The sequence below is a fragment of the Lacerta agilis genome, chromosome 1, assembly GCF_009819535.1.
Source record: "Lacerta agilis isolate rLacAgi1 chromosome 1, rLacAgi1.pri, whole genome shotgun sequence".
In the NCBI taxonomy this organism is placed as follows: domain Eukaryota; kingdom Metazoa; phylum Chordata; class Lepidosauria; order Squamata; family Lacertidae; genus Lacerta; species Lacerta agilis.
In genome coordinates, this window is record NC_046312.1 from 65,466,693 (window position 1) to 65,484,390 (window position 17,698).

A 17,698-nucleotide genomic window follows, 5' to 3' on the forward strand; every position below is an offset into this window, starting at 1 on the left:
AACCACGAAGCATTTTGTTACACTGATGTCGGACACTGGTCCTATTAAAAACAAAAAGTTACATTGTGGAAATTCTTTTGTTTTGCGTCATGTTGGCATCTAAAATTTCAGCTCAGCTAGCTCACTGGAACTTTTCGCATTTGTTTTTTAATTAGCATTTGTTAATTGCCCCACAACTTTGTTGTCTCAGCAATGTACAAAAAAAAAAAAGGTTAATTCAAAATGGGTAGCATAACAGAATTAAAACCGACCAGGATTTAATAGAGGACCCGAAAGAAATCAGGAAAAACTTCCATAAATTCTATAAGGAATTAGATAAGGCTCCGAGGGAGAATAAAGGAAAGATAGAGAAGTATTTGAATAAAAATAAAGTAAAGAAGATTCCACAAGACAAAATAGACCAAATGAATTTGTCTATTACTAAAGAGGAAGTTCAATAGGTCATCAAGGGAAATTAGATAAGGCGCCAGGGCCTGATGGTATGTCCATAAAGTATTATAAATTATTAGGCGAGCAATTGGTAACACCATTGATGGAAGTGATGAACAATGCCATGATCAAAGGACATTTACCTAAAACCTGGCACAAAGCCTATATTACACTAATACCAAAAGAAGGAATGGACCCTCTAAATATGAAAAATTATAGGCCAATCTTGTTGTTGAACAACGACTATAAACTTTTTGCAAACGTACTTGCAAATAGGTTGAAGGTGGTATTAAATCAATATATTCACGAAGACCAGGCAGGATATATAAGGATCAAAAAGCGAAACTATTAGTGAATAACATATTGACGGATAATTTGGAAATTACCAAGGGAACGAGACAGGGGTGCCCCCTATCACCTTTATTGTTTCTATCAACTTTGGAGGTACTGATGAAGAAATTAAGAAAATCAGAGGCAGTAAAAGGAATAAGGGGGAACTCAAATGAATACCTACTCAAAGCTTTCACGGATGATTTAGTTTTAACACTAGAAGATCCGGAAATCAGTATTGCAGAATCTTTTAAATTAATCGAAGAATTTGGACAACTAGCAGGATTCAAGCTAAACAGAGCAAAAACCAAAATGATGGTAAAAAATTGGATCAGAAACAGATCTGCGAAAGAGAACAGAAATTGTTGTGGTGAAAAAGATCAAATATCTGGGAATATGGTTATTTCCAAAAAATATAAATCTATTCCAGTACAACTATATAAAAGTATGGAAAGAGACCAGAAGGGATGTAGAAATCTGGGATAGACTTAAATTGTCGTTTTGGGATAGAATATCCGTGATCAAAATGTGCGTATTACCTAAAATGTTATTTCTGTTCCAGACGATCCCAATGATTACTGGGGTAAGACAGTTTAAAGATTGGCAGAAGGTATTGTCAACTTTTATTTGGCAGGGGAAGAAGCCTAGGGTAAAATTCAAGCTTTTAACGGATAAGATAGAAAGAGGCGACTTCTCACTGCCAGACAGGAAATTATATTATGAAGCATCCTGTTTGCTGTGGCTGAAAATACTAAACTACTAAACTCATAGACTTAGAGGGATCTGGAAACAGATTTGGGTGGCACGCGTACCTGTGGCATGACAAAGTCAAGGTACACAGAGGTTTTTTTTAAAAAATCATGCAATAAGGAAGCCACTTTATGAAGTCTGGTCAAGATACAAAGAATTGTTAGAAAGTAAAACACCATGGTGGCTCTCCCCTGTTGAATGTATATCAGTGAAAAGAATAAACATGAAAGGGAGATGCCCTACTTACAGGGATGTATTGATGGAAAAAGAGAAGGGATTCCAGATGAGACATTATGAGGAGATTAGAGACAAATTGACGGAGTGGTTTCAATATCACCAGATAAACAATATTTTTAACAAAGATAAAATAAAACATGGCTTTAATAAGAGCAAAATGGGTAGCATAAAATACCAATGGATTTGGCAATCAAAATACCAGAATCACGCAAAAACGTCTCTAATATGTTATATTTGATGAAGCTAATCCAAAGGTGGAAATATTTGTGTGTGTGTGTGTGTGTGTGTGTGTGCAAACACCCACCCACACACCCCAGAGTATCTATTTTTAGCTGAAAAGATGTCTTAATCAGAAGACCCAAGAATACAAGTTCATAAATCTAAACTATGAAATTTGACCAAATGAGCCACATTCTGTCCTTTAATAATGCATATGTAAGAGTCCCCTCGAAGTTACTAGAAACTGATGAGCACAAATACTGCTGCCCACAAGGTTTAAATTAGCTTTATTCCCTTAGCATATGCAGCCTAGTGCTCCACGCTTCATTGTATTAAGACTTCCTCATGTACTTTGATAATTATTTATATTTCCTTAGGTCAGTGATTTTCCAACTTTGTACTTTTAAACAGCTTCTCTTACTTCATTTCACATCATCGCGGAGGAGAAAGGAGGGGAGCAGCTGTGAAAGTTTCACACCAACCTCCCTCTGGCAGTAACAAATCCTCCCTGCTGTGGGAAGACGCCAGATATATTCCTTTAATTGCGTAAACATGATTTGTATTGTTGATGCATTGGCTGCAATGGACTTGATATCTCCTTATGACAGTTCTGTATCAATGCAGTTCTGTGGATTTCAGCTTCTTCTGTGGTCATAGTACGCCATCTTAGCGAAGACAGGTGCTAGGAGAAGAATTAACTGGAAAAGATAACATTGCCCAAATTTGTGGAACATGTGGCTGATTGAGGTAAGTCAGAGTCCACTGTTGCAGGCCTTTAGAAGAGCTCTAAAAGATTTATTTGTTCCATCTGCTTAAATGTATTATACAGGTTTTATTGGGCTGCTGAATTGAACTGATTGAAACTGTAATCATTTACTGGATTAAGAGAACTGCAACCTCTAAAAATTGCCTGCATATATTTTAAATAAATGAAAAAGTTAAGGTAAGATATAAGTACAATAAGGGGATTTTAAGATTGTATCATTGAGTATTAACCCTGCCCAAACCAATGCAATGCTGTAGTGCTAGAGATGCCAACACTCTCATGCGAGTCATTAGAAATGTACATGAGTCTATTGCTGGTGGCAGTTTCATTAACATCATATTATCAATTTTTGTTTTTAAAAATTTTAATGCTACTTATTGTTATCAAAGCCACAAGACACTCTGGTTACAAGGTGACCATTTACCTGAATTTTACCCATAAAATCATCAAAGTGAGATAACCCAGAATTTGACAATGACAGAAAACCTGGCATAATGCCCACAAAGTTCCCACTTTAAGTGTGCTTTCCATTATTCTGTGGTAAATGGGGACCCCTCTCAGTGCCCATCAGTTGATTAGCACACAGAGACCAATGACACTGGGTGCTCCCCATCAGGGACTCCCCATCAGTGAGTTAGCTTTTGAAATTCATTTGCAAGCAATTGGCTCTAAGAGCCATCCCCTTAGAAAGCAAACGCTCAACACCGGCTTCCCCACCCACCCATCATAGTTGGAGTGAGGAAAGGAAGGATCCAGTCCACTGGCCAAATCCAGTTCCTTAAATATATAAAAACACAAAGGAAAAGAAAAAAACACACACCAAGCACTAGCATAGATTTAATGCAGCAGAGACACGTTTGGGAACAAAGTGCAAGCAAAATATATTCTGTTTCTTTCCAGGAGGATCAAATAAAAACTATGTAATGAACCTTTGTGCTAAAGTTTGAGAAATGTAAAAAAAAATGAAAGGTAGATCAAAGTCAGCAAGAAAAAGGAGATTTTGCACCTTTAGCTGTAGTGTAAATCCACATACAGTATGTGCATACTGAGTTTCATTTAATTTACTACAGATGAATTACTTCATCTAGATGCACAGTTTTGTACATTTTGTATACAGTGTTGCATGCAAATGAGGTAAAAGCCTCTGGGATGGATCCAGCTTCCTGTGAGCAAGATTTCACTCGTAGGACATTCCCACTGGAGGAAACCACAGTGGCGATTTTTGCCATATTTCCCCATACCTCTGCAGCCTCCTGTGAAAATCTGCACCAGTGGGGGGGGAGGGCAAGCAGAAGGCAAACCAACATCCTTGCTTCCAGTGAAAGCCTCTCCAAAGCCCTTTGCATGCATAGAAGGAGGGCAGGTCTGGATTCAACCCCCTGTTTTGAAGGTAGTGATGAAATGATATAACAAATGTGTGATTGAAAATTAATTATCACAAAACACATAAACATAAATTTGCAACTATGCAGATAGCTTTTATGAGGTGATCATTTTAAAAAGTGTTTCCAGAACATAAACTGTACATTCTTAAGCAAATGGTTCTCAAAAGACATAATTAAGGAGGGAAGCCCTCCGAAATAGACACATGCATGTTTACAATCGAAAATCATTTTCAGGAAACCATCTGTAGCACAACACTGTCCCTAATCCATTAACTGCTGACTCCCAGCCAATCACTTGTAAAGGTGACTGTGCAAACAACATACATCAATCTGATGGTGATGCATTAGTACACATTTTCCAGAAAGGGCCTATTTTCAATGGCTGTTTCATTTCTCTCTTAAATAAAACATAACAAAAATGGAAGGAAGTCAAAGAACACAATCTAATTGGTTTGTGTATAATAGAAATTAAAGGCCTAGTGCCTTGGACTTTTCTCATCTGCCCAATGTTGTGCAGTGGAGCAGCATTTTTTGTCTAATCCATTATCTTTTTCCAGCTTTCCGTTAAATGGAACCAGCAAATATTACAAAGCTGTTGATCAAAGAGAAAAAAAACATCCAAAACAAATGATACTTACTCAACACACAGTAACTGAGCTTTTCAGCCTTCATTGTATTTTTCAGAACCATTTTGACTACACAATGTCTACCATCTATTCCAATTCCCATTCAGTAGGAAGGATGGATTTATTTATTTATTTATTTACTTACTTATTTATTTTAAAAAAGCATATTCTTGTCTTTACACAGGAATGATGCAGCAGCAACCTTGCACTAACGCCTCTTCCAGCTGGATAAACACTATATCCTTTGAAATTTAGTGAGAATCTTACAAGGGGTCACAACAAAGTGTGCTGATCTGAGAGACTGAAACATGACCAACCTACAACCCCCCCCCCCACTATAGAGATGACCATTGCGCTGCTGCTTCCATCAAATCAAACCCTCAATGAGAGAGAGAACCTATAAGGAGGCAGCTTCAGTCAACAGGGTACTCGGTGCATGCAGATAATGTGGGGCACTACAAGGCGCATGCCAAATGTGGAAAAAGCATTTTTGATGCCAAGAGCTTTCAAAACTAACAGCTTCTGCTCTATATTTAGCCATACCTACTTCTAACACACTTTCTTCACAAGCAGAGCAGTGTGGTTTCGCTTCTTAAACTGCATTCTTTCAGTTTAAGCTCTTAGGAAAAGATCATCCTAGCACACGGCTGTGGTTGGCAAAAAAAAAAAAAAAAAGAAGAAAGCAAAAGAGAATCTATTTTTAAAAGGATCCTAGGGATTCCATGGATTCCTTCAGCTTTATTCAATAACCGCACTGAAGAAATAACAAGACCCATCACTCTGAGGGAACACATTTAACCTTATGATTCCATTATTCCAAAGAATTATGTTCCATGAGGACCTATTAAAGCAGTGGTAGTCAATTTGGTACTCTCCGGATGATGGATTACAATCCCCAACAGCCCCAGTCATTGTAGGGCCAAAGGGGCAAGGAGGGCCAGGGAACTGTAGCCCAACAACATACGAAGGGCACCACATTGGCTACTCCTGTCTTATAGGTGCTGCAACTCAGGGAGAATAGATCACTATCCACTAGGAGCAATGCCTTCTTAGTAGTGATTCCTGGGGGAATCCTGTCAGATCTACACTGTTAGCACTTTTAAAACTAAAGTATATTATTTTAATTCTGCCACCACTGATGCTCCTTTGCTCCAGATAACTTTATTCCTAATTGCAAAGCACACACAATTAGGATATTGCAACAGATATTTTCTGCATAACTTTTGCTTGTAATGTGAAGCTGAGCAATGAATGCAACTTGAATTACCATTCTACCGATATTGACATTTCAGATAACACCACTTAGCACTTCTATACTGTACTGATTTAAAGCAGAGTTGGAAGGGGATGATGCATTGTCCCAGTGACCTACAAAGTAGGTCAGTATTACTATCCACATATTGAAGGTGTGGGATGAGCTGTAGCTGAGGCTAGTAGTTTGTCTGAGGCCACCTAGTGTATGCAGTGCAAACTAGAAGGGGAAGAGGTGGCAACATAAGTCTTCTGCTGACTAGGTTCTGTGACATCTTATGGACTAATCCATTGATGTCTAGAGCTTATTTCTTGAAAAAGTTGGATTGGGCTGTAAAACTGCAGTCCTATCCACACTTCATTTAGAACACATCTCACAGATACCAAATAAAAGCTTGGTGAAATGAATTGGATGCTCCTCCAGATAGGTTTGGCAAAGGGCAGCAGGTGAAATCATACTTCAGCTAACTATGTGGACTTTCCTCTTTCTTTAACCCAGGCTTAACTCTATACAATAAGGAAAAAATGAGTCCTTGGTTTTAGTATTCAAATATTCTGAGTTTGAGACTTGGCAGAAAAGCAATGGCCCCTCCTTCCACACACCCACACTTCTGGTTGCTGATCCAAGGACATATACTGCTGGAGCAAGAGAATCAGAGACAACAGAACACAGCAGCTGACTACACTTCTGCCATACCAGCTTCACTGGTTTCAGATAAGCAGGCATGAGCAAACAAATAGTCATGTAAAAAGATGCTGCATTTGATTTGTCCCTAACTTCCTGAGGTAGTTGCCAGGAGCAGACACAAAGCAACTGGTAGCCAACACAACAATGAATGTGCACGGTCTGTCTAATTAGCAAACATGAGGCTGTAAATGAGGCTGCCTGGGTTTGGGGTATGTCAAAATGTTCTCAGAACATTCATGATCTGAGCAACTCAACCAAACGGGAAGAGCTCTCCATGCTATACGCAGCATGCATTCACATATTCCCTTTCCCATCAACAATAAATTTATTTTAAAGCCCTAGTTACCCTTTTGCAGTACAGTACTGGTATTCTTGGGTTTGACAACAGTGCCCACAACATTGGTGGTGTAGCTCAAGACTGTCAAGGCATGTCAAGACAACCTGGAGTGTTGTGGTAAAAAAAAAAGCTTCAAAATTCTATTTGTTTCAAAAGAGCACAAAAATATTGATGCCTTGCCACCAGCTAGAGAGAGTAGGAGACACTGGATTGCTTTCAGCTACATAGAACATAAACTAGATTGCAATCCTGTCCACATATGTGCAGTCCAACTAGTTTCAATGAGTTTTAAACCCATATAACTGGATGCTAAATTAAAGCCATAATTCTTTAAAAGTGCTTCATCCATATGCACGTTACTTTTCAATACTGTGATGAATAAATAATTCTGATTCAATTTCTACTCATATCTTTGTACCGCAGTAGCATGATTGCAGAAAACTTCAAATAAACCCTTTCCAACCAGGCAGCTGAGTGTTAAGATAATCAGTTCTGAATGCCATAAATATGAATTTACAAATGCCAGCTTATCCAATATAATTCCCCCATGTTTCTGGTGTTAAAGTGTGAATAACTCATGCAGCTGTTCACAATAAACGCTTTTGAATACAATCAAGTAGTCTCTCTGATACTCGTGTTGGGAAATCTGATCAAACTTGTTCAGAACACAGTCAAATATAAAGCACATAGCAATACAACTGTGAGAGGTTATTAGCAACCAGCAGAATTAAGGAGACCTGAAATTAAAAGATACTTGGTTGCCAAAAAGTTTTGTTACAATAAAACACAAAACAATTTTGGGTAAGCATGTCTAAGTAGGTTTTGAATATACAGATTTTAATTTTTTTGTTTTGTATTATTATGCAGTTCAGATAATGCTACTCTGTTACTAAAATTAACAACACACACTTCAGTGCAAAAGAACCAGTTATTTAGCACAACATCTATTAGAAGAGTATATATTTAGAAAACTATTGACCTCTGTGCTAAAGCACAATGTGATGCCTAGCTAATGCAACATAAAAATATTACCCTGCCAAAAAAATTTAAAATACAGTATAGCAAAGCAAAGCTAACACCACAAACACCAGTTCTGAAAACACCCTAAAAGCTTAGCACAGATTCAGAGCCACAGCAATCAACATGAAAAAGAAAATAGCAAGGGCTGTAGCATCCCTTACCTTTGGGGCAAAATGCTCCACATCCCATTGTACACTATCCAAGTCCTCATTTTCTCAAACATGAGGACAACTAAAAAGTCCCCTACTTTTAAAGCACTCCCTTCTGCTGCTGCCCTGTGTAGCTGTATTATGCTTTTGAGTCTGTATCTCTACAGAATACTCAATGCACATTGCAACTCGAAGCTCAATGCATCGTAGAACAACTGACTGACTGCCTATATAATTTAATATGATGCCACAGGAGACTCATAGACCATCTGCAAAACAAACTACATTTGCCATTCCCATCTCGGCAAATTTCATCTAGAAAGCTAAATGTTTTGACAAACAGGCAACCTCATTTATCCAAATGTCTTACAGAATTCTTGGGCTATTACATTTTACAAAGCCCAACATAATTACAGCAGCAGGGAATCCGTGTAATGCAGATATTAAGAAGGCCGTGATGGGCAGTGGCGAAACATTTCCTTCACTCCCCTCCCTCTCTTCACTGCCTCATCATCATCTACTCTGCAACAGCTCTGAACCCCACACCACAGCTGTCAAGAGTTATCCATTTCTTCATCACCTCCTCTCCTGTTCTCCCCTCACCCTTGCTCCACACCTCTTCATTCACCCTTGCATTTCTTTACTCTGCCAATGCAAACATACATTTGAACATATATTTGCTGTGCCTTGGATAGCAGCAGGTGTGTTTTCAAATAACGTCCACCACACCTGAGACGTTTATCATGTTTTCATCCCCCTTCCCCTCTTCCTGATTAACTCTGGATGGCAGTGAAGAGACTCAGCTGCCCAAAAATGGGGAAGGGACCACAACAACAGATCCTACCCTAATCTCCTGGTGGTCCTCAAAAGAGCCTTCCTGATTCAAGAGCCAAAGAAAAGAAATGGAATCATGAACTGGGAATTCACACCCCTGGTTTATTTTCCTTCCTCTCCTTGCTTTGTTGGCCTTTGGGCCAGGCAACAGTTCTCAGATCTTCTGTGTAAGTGATGTTATGGAATACTTGTGCAGCTCAGAGGAACCCAAGAGCTACATGAAGCCCTGTTGTGCACACTGCTTTGGCATGGTCCTGTCTCCCCATTTCAAAAGGAGTGATCATGAAGGATGGGTGGGTTAAGTAGTTCAGAGTAGGGCATGGCCAAGTAGCGGGTTGGCGGCCAGTGCAAGTTGCCTCAACACAGATGAAATCTGTATGCACCGAGGTGCTCCACTCAACAACCCAGTGCAGCATTCCACACCAGCTGGAGATTCCAGGCCAATCCCAAGGGAGGTCTCATACAAAGTTCATTACAGTCGTCTAATTGTGAGGCTACCAATGCACGGATCTCACTGGTTAATATAGTTAAGGAAGGGAAACCAGTCTGCATCAAAATGGTCAGATTCAGCATCTTTCCAGAACGCCCATTAATTATTAAAGTGTTCAAGTGCAGTTAAACCAACCACCAGACATTCTCTCTAAACCACTGGATTCACTTCCTTCAAATGGCCAGCTTATACTCAAAACCCCCACCCCAGGACTATCTGCATCACCTGGCCCTCACTCAGGTGACATGGTGCTCTGTTTACTCCCCTCTACTGGTCTCTACCTGAAGGGATTTATTTCCCTTATTCATTTCTCTCAATCTGGAACCAGACCAGTCACTATTCATTTGTAAAGGAGCAGAGATTAGAGATGGGGCAGAAATTCAATTCAGTTTGCATTTAAAGGCGAATCTATCAAATTTGCTCTTTCCGAAACAAGGACTATCGCCCTCTTTCAACATTTGCAATGTTGTCTGAATTTTGCGGTGAAGTTCTCCCACCAGTGTTTACAAAAATGTGTGCATAAAATTAATACGTTAGTGAAAATAACATACAAGACTACATTACATCATGGATAGCAGGTAGAAAAATTGCATACAAAAATGTGTTTGTACAAATAAATTTGTACAAAAATGAATTTTAATGAGGATTAAAAAAAAGAAATCTAGAAGAAGAAGAAGAAGAAGAAGAAGAAGAAGAAGAAGAGGAGGAGGAGGAGGAGGAGTTTGGATTTGATATCCCGCTTTATCACTACCCGAAGGAGTCTCAAAGCGGCTAACATTCTCCTTTCCCTTCCTCCCCCACAACAAACACTCTGTGAGGTGAGTGTGGCTGAGAGACTTCAGAGAAGTGTGACTAGCCCAAGGTCACACAGTTGCATGTGGAGGAGCAGAGACGCGAACCCGGTTCACCAGATTACGAGTCTACCACTCTTAACCACTACACCACACTGGCTCACCAACCAGAAGACTGAATTTAAGATTGAAAAAAACCCGAGAAGCTCTGAGAACCCACACTGACAGATCCTTTCACCCCAGTAGAGACTCTCTGAGCTTGTCAATAATATTAACAGGGATAACCAGCCTCTGCTTCATTCAAAGTCTTAAAAGGGGGGGGGGGCTGTTGTTAGCCTCAAATCACTCAGTGATACTCCTGTTGCTTTCACCTACCATAGACCAGCTCCACTGTTGGCATCTCAAGGTCAGTAAAAGGAATACCATCCCAACATTAAAACCAATCTCTTTTTGTAGGGGACACCTCACCTTTTCCAGGTATTTTATCTCCCAGGCCATTTTTGAGGGGCTGTTTAGCAAACACACTAAATCCAGCATATAAGCTTTGGGATAGTACTGAAATACTGCTAAGCATCTCAGAGCTCTTCAAAGAGAACCAATTCATTGAGATATTCAGAACCCACAATCTTAACCTGTATAGGATAGCAGGGAAATCCTGTGAATACTTTTGAATCTGGCTGCTTCAGAAGTAACATTGCTTCCTGATATTTAGAAAGAATGTTTACTGTCCGGTGTTGCCTTCGTTTAGGATAATAAGCTCCTGTGCTTCTCTTCTCCCAAGCATAAAACGTCCACAACATTACTGGAAGTCTGATCTTTCTGTCTTTCACAAAACAGTGCTTTCTCAACCCCACAATTTTCAGCTTAGTGAAGACAGGAAGTTTATTGAAGAGAGGTGGGAACTCTCTCTCTCAGGTGGTTTTGCCCATCAGTTCAAGAAGCAATTCAGAGGCAACATAATACTAATAGCTTAATTTGTGAAAATGGATAAATACCATATCTGCCACATAACACATTTAGCCACATAACAAATAAATACAGAAATAGCACTGGAATGACTGGTTAAAAGGTTTTGTGCACAGAGGAGGAAATTTAATTAAACCATGTAATGCCAATTACTGTCATTTCTAATTATATTATGCTTTCCTAGAAATAATGCAGATGCAGGATTCTAAAGTTACCTGTATGTTTGATGTTAATGGGATAAAATTATCTAGGCCATGAGAAAATCCAGATAGCAATGGGAAGAAAATGCATTTTTAACTAACATTGTATGTTGTCCAATTTAATTACTAATAGATCTTCAAAGTGCTGATTACTTGAAAAGTAGCATGCCTCTAATGTGTGTGTGTGTGTGTGTGTGTGTGTGTGTGTGTACAGTGGAAGGAAGAGTGGAAAACAAATTTAACAAATAAATCAATTTTATGTATATATCTCATGAATGATAGGCTGTTCCCTGGGCTTACAATAGCAACTTTTGATTCATCAGACCATCTTCCTTGCTTTGCTTCAGTTCTTCCACAAAACCTTTCTTGGAACAGCATTGGCTTTATGGACATCCTGAGCTTTCTCCAATTATCAGTTAAGCCACTCTATTATCTGGTAGTGTTCCTCCTATTTATTCACCTTTGATATATCCAACTCCTCAGCACATTTCCCCCCCATCTGATTCCACATTAAGAGTTTTGCTGCCACTCTTGTTGCAGCTGGCGGCTTAACTAACACAGCGGATTTTGGTGTACATATATACCAAGACACACATTTTTTATTGTCAGCATGTCTACAATGATGCACCCACATTGTCTGAACCCTAAATTCAGGGGATATTTCTAAGGAAATGTCAACAGTGTAAATTACAAATTTTAAAAACATCTCCATCCGACACTCTGGCCAGCACCCCTGCTGAAGATCCCTGCACATTTCATGTATGCCTGGAATGGGGGGGGGGGGGAGAGAGAGAGAGAGAGAAGAGGGAGGGGGGGAGAAGAGAGACCAGCAGATACCTCCCACTTACCTAGACTGCCTCCCAGCTGATCCTCCTCTCATATTCATCAAGATTATTTACCTCAATGGTTTCCTTGAGAGTCAACCCCTGATGCACAGTGAGTTATTTATGGACATTCCACTGTTTTGATGCAGTTTTGTGAATTAGACAGTTTGCATGTTACAGCAGCTGCAGCTGATAAACCGTGGAGGAAATAAAAATTGTAACTGCACAGTGGATTTTGTTGTTGTTTTTCTACACCTATCAGTAAATAGAATAGACCCCATTATATGAGTTATATTAATAATTATTTTTCAGAGTCTTTTTTATAATCTATAATCAAATACTTCACCCACCCCCCTCCACACACATACATTATATGGTCATTATCTCAATAATGGGGAGGGGGGTTGTTTTGTTTTATTCTTTCTGCTCTGTACATTAGCCCAAACCTTTCATCTTTGTAACAATCTTGGGCTGATTACAGCCGACGTGTGGGTTATTCCTGAAATACTAGGTGGGAGATGTTGTCATCATAGTTCCTGCCATATAAGCAGACTATCACCAAGTGTGTGGTTTGAAAATTCCATAGTGTGTGGGGTTTTTCTTGGGGGGGGGGGCGTTGTGGGGAGCCAGAGTGGAATTTATATAAAACATGCAACCTTCCAATTTCAAGTAATGACTGTATGAAGCAGCTCTAAGTTATTCTTCATGCTTTTAGTGTGGGGAAGAGTTAGGTTTCCCTGTTTTCAAGCTGAATTGTTTTATCCTTCTCTTAGTTTTCAATATATGAAATTGATTTTAGTCAGTGCTTTTTTTCCTTTAAAAATGTTTAGGGGTACTCTCATTTTGACTCAAGAAAATCACCAATTTATAGTTAAAATGGGAAAAATAAATACAGTAAATGGACCAAAGTACAAAGATTCACATAATGTTTAGGGGTATGCGTAACCCTGTGTACCCCCAGAAAAAAGCACTGATTTTAGTGATCTGAACTGGTTTTATTGTGTCTTATGTATCGTGTGACTTTCTAAAGCTACTTTGAATTTATGTCATAAAAAAGTGGGGCATATTTATTTTTTAAGAAAATAAATACTGTATAGAGATACAAAATCCAATAATGAAACCAACTGCTCCTTCATGAGAATTCTCACTACAAAAACTACATATACTGACTCTCTGGCACTTTCTTGGGGAGAGAGAAAAATGGAAGTTGGTAAAACTATCTGTTCATGGTTATTTGGATATAGTGATTATTACTGCTGTTGTTATGAGCGGGGGCTATAACTAGCTTGTTTTAGTGCACCCTTTCAACTGTACAATGTAGTTGGCAGTTCCAAATGATATATATATATATATAGTTGCTAAATTGTTATCATTTACTGCTTTTGTTGTCCACTTTTCTACTAAAAGTTCTGTTGTGTTTTGCAAAATAAGAGATAAACATTAGCTAAATTTTTAAAAGAGTGAAAATATTATATATTTTATTTATTATTTAAAATTCTGTACCACCCTTCATCCAAGGAACACAGGGCAGTTTACAATATAAAAACACAACAATGCACAAGATAGTAACAAACAATAACAATAACAATAACCCCCCAACAATTTAAAAGGCCATAAATTTAATTAGCCAAAGGCCTGGGGAAAGAGGAATGTTCTTGCCTAGCGCCTAAAGATATGTAACAAAAGCACCAGGCAAGCCTCCCTGGAGATTGCATTCCACAAATGAGGAGCCACCGCAGAAAAGGACCATTGCTGTGTTGCCGCCCTCCAGACCACCTGCCTCAGATGATGATTGCAGGGTCCAGGTCAGTTCATATGGGGAAAGGCAGTCCTTGAGGTATTGCAGTCCTGAGGCATTTAAGACTTTATGTGTCAAAACCAGCACTTTGAATTGGGCCCAGAAACTAACTGGCAGACAGTGCAGTTGGGCCAGGATCGACGTTATATGCTCATCCCCCATGCTGTTTAACATCTACATGATCGTCCAGAGTTTTGGAATACATTGTCAGCAATATGCTGATGACACACAACTCTACTTTACCTTTGCAGGTGGGGCAATGGATGTGCTGGACCATTGTCTTGCCTCGGTAGTGGACTGGTTCCCATCCAGTCCATTGAAGCCTTGGGGGGACTGCTTGGCAAATTGGTGTCTGGTAGTAGCCCCTGGTAGCAGTAAAAGTGGTCAGTAACAACATGCTGAAGCAGTGCCAAGTGATGCCATTTACACTTCCAATAGTGTCTTAAACACTGTAGATCTGCAGAGCATTGTGGGAAATTAAACTGTGACACCTGATGCCTGGCATTGATTGCTAGCTGCTGTTGAGGGGAGGGATAGAAGTAGGGTCCTGGCAGAGTGCTGGGACCACAGCAGATGCCCAAGGGTGACACCAACACAATACAAACTTTTTATCACATACTTTCCAAATATAAAGGTGGCATATTTTACCAAAATTACTAATGGAAAAAATATACTATTTTTAAAGCATCTTTTCCCAGTTGGACTCATAACACATTCTATCTAGTTTCCCCCCAAAAAATGGCAAAAGCAAAACATTAGTTTATCTACAGATGCAGACGACCATCCATGCTCCAAGTAGCCATCCAGGGTCTCGTAACAGAATGCCAGTCTGGACGTGAGAGAAAAGACCAACTCAGTTCCACTTCTATACTTTATCAGAAACCTGGCAAAGCGGACAGGGATTAGGAGAAATGCTTTGTGTATAAAAGGTCCCAGGCATCTGCTAGTAAGGTTGGGGAAAAAACTGTCTGAAATCACAGAGAGTTACTGCCAGTCAGTACAGTATAGAAAATAAACTGTGCAGAGTAGACACACCAATGGTCTGACTCAGTATAAGGCAGCTTCCTTCCTATGTTTCTTTTAAAGCTCTACATCCATAATAGACAGTCTGAATCTGGGCTTGTGGCCCATGGTTTAATGTATTACCAACTTATCTATCATGTAAACAAGCATGTTCCAGGTGTGCAGACAGTCCATCAGGCTGTCTCCTTATTAGCCAAAAGGCATGTGAGCCAAGGCATTCCATTTATCAAAACTAACTTGGGATTTTCATCTTTGGTAGCTTCAGACACCGAGCGGGTTTATGAATTTGGCTCGCCCTTCTCCCAGGGGTTATGCAAGCTGGAGCAGCTGGGGTCTGTGGCAGGAGCACCTGCATGCAAATGCTGTCATGTCAGCACTGAAACTCCAATTAGGAACCCACTTGCCAGAAGTAAATGCAGTTTGACATCAGCCATCAGTAAGAGGAAGGAAATGAGGGGCAGAAAGGAAAGTGATAAGAAACAAAAGGACTTTACAGAACAGAGTACGTAGCTTTTCATTTGCAATTCTCATTTACGCCATTTTATATTCAAAATCAAGATCTGACTCAAGCCGAGAAGAAGTGCATTTCTATTCAGATATGCTTTTGAAGTTACAGTGAAAATTCAACACATGGCTGAAAGTAAGCGAAGGTTTAGCTAATTAATTTGGCACAAGCTTGGCTTCCGATAGTAATCAAAGCTATATTAATAGTGCATGTATGCTCTCTGTTATACAGGACAAAAACAACCACCATCTCCTTTCTTTTTAATTAGGAACTGCGTTTGAAGTCTATATACGTCAAGGCTTCTCCCCTACCTGCTTATAAGTGTGTGTGTGTGTGTGTGTGTGTGTGTGTGTGTGTTGGGGGGGTGTAATTTATAGAAGATGTGTATAAATCTTGTGCTGCTTAGTACTTGGTTAAATATCTGTGCCAAAGCTGCTTAAATGTAATAGTATACAAGGGAAACAAATGACATTTGGTTTTTAAGGAAATGAGAGCTTTAGCAGCTCAGAGATCTAAAGTAAACACTTAAATAGGTAATGCTAGAGAATTCTCATGCTGCCTCCTCACATTTCTGTATTTATTTTTTATCTGTGGGATCAAGCGCATTAGAGAGGGAGGCCTGGAAAGCCTTGCCTCAGCCATCATTCCAAGCTGCGTACATCTGTGGTCAATTTTCCACACTTTCTTCCATAAAAGGTAAATGAGGCACTGTACTTGCAACAGGATAATCTAAACAATATGAACAATGTTACTGTTAAAGACCATCTGGCTCATCCAGCACAGCTCTGGATTTTTAACTCCTTGAAGTAAATCATGAAAATCAGCCAGTTGGCTTTTAGCTACCTGAAATCTACTTTAAAGAGTTCGCAGGACATCAGGGACTTTTTACAATTCTTCTCCCATTTCGATACAGCTTGCATCCTGAGCTTTCTGAAAACCAGGTCTGGTGGAAATTGTCATATAGAATTTTCTGTAAATGGTCTCTAGGGTCTTTTATTTAAAAAAGCCTCTACCATTGTGGTTTCCTACAATTAGATCATTATGGGGGTATTTACAAGCCTTAACATGTTTACTCAGAAGCAAGTCCAGCTGAATTCAAATGATTCTTCCTCCCCTGTAAAATGTCCTTAGGACAGGCATGTCCAAAGTCTGTTTCGGGGGCCTAATCCAGTTTGTTGGTCAGTTTAATCTGGCCCCTGTGGCAGTTCATTTCCTGGGGTAAAATCCTAAAAAAAGTTCAATCCTAACCACTTCATCAAATCTGGCCCTCTTTGGAAAAAGTTTGGACACCCCTGCCTTAGGAGAACTGTTGTCTTACGTTCTTGACTCTATCTTGACAAGCATGTTATAAGAATTCTAAGGTCCCAAATATAAAATAAGCGTTCATAAATGTACAAGGCAAAAACATACATAAGTATATAAACCACGCGTCTGAAATGGTCTCCCAGTGACCTCAAATATTTCTCTGCAAGGAGGAAGGAAATGGGAAAGCTTCTCCGTTGTCTTTTGCTTACCTATCTTAAGGGCATGTGTGTATGAATAGGGTGAGCCTGTGCCCTGGATTCAGGAATTAAAGCATTTACCATCACAAAAGATGGCCATTACCAGGTATCCTGACAAAGAGGATCTTTGTTGGAGACCGCCTCCTTCTGTGATGTATGATGTTTCAGGGGGGTGGTCTTGGGCTACAGGGTGGACAATTTCAAATGTCTATATAAGGGCTTGCACACCATTGTTCTAGGTCGCTCCTGCCTCCTGCATGTGGTAGTGAGCACCCTGTTGCAACAGTTAATAAAGATCAGGCTTACTAGCTGCCTTGCTTTTCAATATTCTCTGGTTGGCCTCTGTTATTTTCTCCTTCCGATAGGGGACCTACTTAAAGACTCTATACGGGCTCTTGGATACCCCATAAGGGAAAAGGAGCAGTTTTGTTGTTATAACAAGCACAATCCAGCTAAAGTTAAGGGGGGAGGGAATACATCTCTCTTCCATCCAAACAATGAGCTGCCAATCAAACAAAAACCCTTTAGACACTTTGGGTCGTTTTGTTATTTATGGTTTATCATTTTAAATTGTTAAC

General features: G+C 39.6%; 1 protein-coding gene across 1 annotated transcript in view; it reads right to left on the reverse strand.

The window, feature by feature from the left end:
• PARVA (parvin alpha) overlaps positions 1 to 17,698 on the reverse strand; it is a 71,534-nt gene that overhangs the window by 20,767 nt on the left and 33,069 nt on the right. The window lies entirely within an intron of this gene.